Here is a 3,877-nt window from a genome sequence, read left to right as displayed (position 1 = left end):
CACTGCATAGCTTTCATCAAATAGTATTAAACAATTTTAACACTGCTTGATATACTAAGGGTTTACGAGTATCAGGGAAAAATATGCGCTTCCTTTTTTACATTAGGAAATACGCTATGAACAATGCAACATTTTTAAATTATTATAACAGATACCGCAAGATTTACAGAAACTCAATCAGAATGGCTAAGTGGACCTACTTTCAAAGGAGGATAAATAATTCCTCCAACAGAACATTTGACTGCATGAGTCACAGAGTGCTGCTGATGAAACTGGAGGTCTATGGTTTCAGGGGAACTGCCCTTGAGTGGTTTCGTTCCTACTTTGCAAATCGTGTCCAGGCTGTCAAATTTAATGGTGGTATGTCTAAGGAACTTAATATAAATGTGGGTGTTCCGCAAGGATCAGTACTTGGTCTTTTAATTTTTCTCATTTATGTGAACGATCTGCCACAACTGCAGGTAACTGGTGTGCCGATGATACCACCATCCTCTGACACGACTCTGATGTTTCTCAAATAGAGGCCAATATACGTGCAGATTTGTTAAAAATAAAAGACTGGTGTGATGCAAATTTTTTGACATTTAATGTTTCCAAAACAAATATCCTTAAATGTATTACAAATGATATATGTTTAAGTAATGAAGCCATCAACATGCCACCGTTCAGTAAGTTTTTGGGTCTTTCCATAGACAAGTTCCTTAAATTTGAAGACCATATTGTGAATGTATGTAGAAAAGTCTCATCAGGCTGCTACGCCCTAAGGGTTATTGCCACCAGTCTTAATTTCTCCATCGCCAGATCTGCATACTTCGCGATTATCGAGTCGCACCTTCGATATGGAATTTGCTTTTGGGGTTTATGTTCACTTATACACTTTTTAGTTCAGTGTTTGTACTCCAGAAAGGGGCCATTAGATATCTATGTGGGGCTCGTGCAAGCCTCGTGATTCATGTTGCCCGCTTTTTGTAAGTCATAATATTTTAACCCTGTGTTGTATTTTGGAAACAGTTTGCTTAGTTTTTAGAAAATATAAACAGGAACTCCACTTAGGAAGCCACTATAATACGCGACAAAACTATTTGTTGAGGCTACCCATTCCTCATTTTGAACTTGTCCGTAGCTCTATCATATATGGAGGTAGAAAGCTGTTTAATAAACTTCCACTAGAAATAAGACAACTTAAGACTGAAAAAAGCCTACGTACAAGGAAGAAAATATTTCTTGCTAGTAAAGCGTACTAAACTATGTAGCACCTAAACTATGATGAATTTTTAATGATTAGCATTTAAGTATTTTTCAAAGTTTTATATAATTTTATTTTCTTTTAAATTAGTTTCTCGTTTTTATTCCTTTAATGTAGTCTATTGGCTTTGTCTACAACTTGTTTTATTGATCAACTATGTTTGTATTGACAATAAAGCATTTTTGAGTTTAATGAGAGAGTCGGTGACAAATTACTTAGGCCCATTTATTCTGTGGATTAAGGCATTAAATATTTACTTTTTGACACAAAAGTGTAAAATGTTTTGGTTTCTCTTCAAATTTTATATATTTCCTTTTTTTTGGGAATTGAGATTTGTTTTTACATGGTGATGATTATTAATGGGGATTGTGGCTGCCATATTCAATGTCCTTTATTATAGTTTTTTTAAATTAATATATATTATGATATGTTATTATAATATACTCATGAAAACCCCCCATCTCTATATTTAGTACCAACTTCTTTTGATAAAAAGTAATTATGTCGTCAGAAAATTGGAAGTATATTTTTTAAAATAAACTTTTACATTAAAAATCATCTGGCTGTCTATACTTTATGCCTTTAAAAGACACAAGTTTTACTTATAAAAAAATACTTATAAAAAAAAACACACTTTACATTCTGAACGTATTTATTAATTTGTTTGCCTCGTATTTAGTTATTATGCATATTAGGAGAGATTAGATAAAAATTAACAAAAATAAATGCTTATACTAAAAACTAAAAATCTTATACAAAACACTACATTTTAAGTATACTGGATCCTAAAACTACAGTGAGGATACTAAATACTTTTATAAATTTAACCACTCTTTTGAATCTGGCCCAAAAAGTTAATACAAATTTTGTAAATTCTGTTTTTTTGCCATTGTCTTTAGCAGTTTCTTCCATTAAGGAAGGAAACAGTTTCTCTGTTGCCGCCATGGATTCCAACTTCATCTCGCACATCAGCATATGGATTCTAAAGCATTACATTATATATACTTTATTGTGTCGCTGAAGGACAAACAGGGGCAGTAAGCTGAAAAAAACAAAACTTTAAACTTGTTTAATTGATAAAAATAGGATTTTCTTACTATGGCAAAAAAGGGACTTTTTTCCAGAGAATGGAAGAAGAAGCAGTCTTCATTGTGTTGCTGAAGGACAACAGGGGTAGTAAGCTGTAAAAAACAAAATTTTAGATTTGTTTTCTTATTAAAAACAGTGTTTTTCTTACCATAGCAAAAAAGGGTTTTTCCCAGAGAATGGTGGAAGAAGCAGTCTTTATTGTATCACTGAAGGACAACAGGGGCAGTAAGCTGTAAAAAACAAAATTTTAAACTTGTTTTATTAATAAAAATATGGTTTTCTTACTATGGCAAAAAAGGGACTTTTTTCCCAGAGAATGGAAATCATACATCAATCATAAATGTATCATATCATGTTTCGGCTAAATAATATATGGATCTTTCTTCCTCCCAAATTTTTTAAATTTTCCTCAAATATTCTATACACCACCTGACAATTCTATTACAGCAGCTCTTTTGTTAACCATCTTAAGCTTAAATCCAAGTTTTATCAGGTATCTCCGCAAGGTTGAGACTAAGAAATGTTTGTCCCTTGCCGATAAGGTGTCTCTATGGTCAGAACCTCATTGTTTTTGTATTTAGAATACACATCTTTCCTTCCGACTCCTTCTGGCCAATTTCCTTTCCGCAAATTGGCCAATATCCATGTCAAGTCCCTTTTATTGTCCTGCATCTTTCCTTTTTATTCTGTCTTTAATCCTTTTTTTTACAGGCATATTGTACTATAGGGAACCCCTGTTAAAAACGCTATTTTTTGCAAAGCACTACAATCATTTGTGAACTGAGTATCATTCCTTAGATTGTTATAGATATTTAGATAAATTTGTTCTTTTAAAACTGCTTGATTTCCTCTGTAGCTTCTACTTCCCTTGCTTCTTTTTGCTTCCTCAATACTAGAAAATGAACTATCAGAACTATGTAAGTCTAAATCACTGCCCAGATCACTCTTACTGTTTTTATCACAAATGTTATTGTCTTTCTTGTACACCCACGGTCTCCATAAGTGCGGGCTTATGGAGACCGTGGGAAAACACTTTCCTCTTCATTTGCCAAATTTTCCTGCCTATTTTTCCAGGGTCGAAACATTTTAAGGTCTTTACGTATAATACCAAAAGAAATCCACAAACACAAATAAAAAAACACTGTTCCTCAGTAAAAACTGCAAAAAATTTACAGGAATACAGGCCAAATTATAAATTCTTTACTTTCATAAACTTGTAAAAAGCATAACCGGAAAAACACATCAAATAATAACCTCACATGGCCCCCCTCCCAACTATTAAAGGTGATAGACCCATTCAACAAGTATTTTAAAGGCGATAGACCCATCTGTAAAGATCTCTTTAAAAACACGACGAAAATAATACAAAAATGGTCCAAAAATTTATTTGGGTACGGCCCCGTAATTCTTAAATTCAGTGGGATAGAGAGAGATACACAATCACTTGCACAGCCTAAAGTAGGAATTGTCAGAACGCAGGTGTTTTATCTTTGTTTAATAGACTGGCTAAAAAGAGGTGACAAGTCTGTGAGTGCTGGAAGT

General features: G+C 33.2%; 1 long non-coding RNA gene across 1 annotated transcript; it reads right to left on the bottom strand.

Moving 5' to 3' along the window:
* Positions 1-2,085: 2,085 nt before the first annotated feature.
* On the bottom strand, positions 2,086-2,803 carry LOC126746724 (uncharacterized). The gene is made up of 3 exons (XR_007663962.1): positions 2,484-2,803; positions 2,344-2,427; positions 2,086-2,288 (listed from the first exon to the last, which is right to left on the bottom strand). It is a non-coding gene; the product is annotated as an uncharacterized LOC126746724 (long non-coding RNA).
* Positions 2,804-3,877: the final 1,074 nt, after the last annotated feature.

The sequence above is a fragment of the Anthonomus grandis genome, chromosome 18 (genome assembly GCF_022605725.1).
Source record: "Anthonomus grandis grandis chromosome 18, icAntGran1.3, whole genome shotgun sequence".
NCBI classification, from domain to species: domain Eukaryota; kingdom Metazoa; phylum Arthropoda; class Insecta; order Coleoptera; family Curculionidae; genus Anthonomus; species Anthonomus grandis.
Note: the sequence above shows the minus strand (reverse complement) of the source record. Positions and strands in the feature narration are given on the sequence as shown.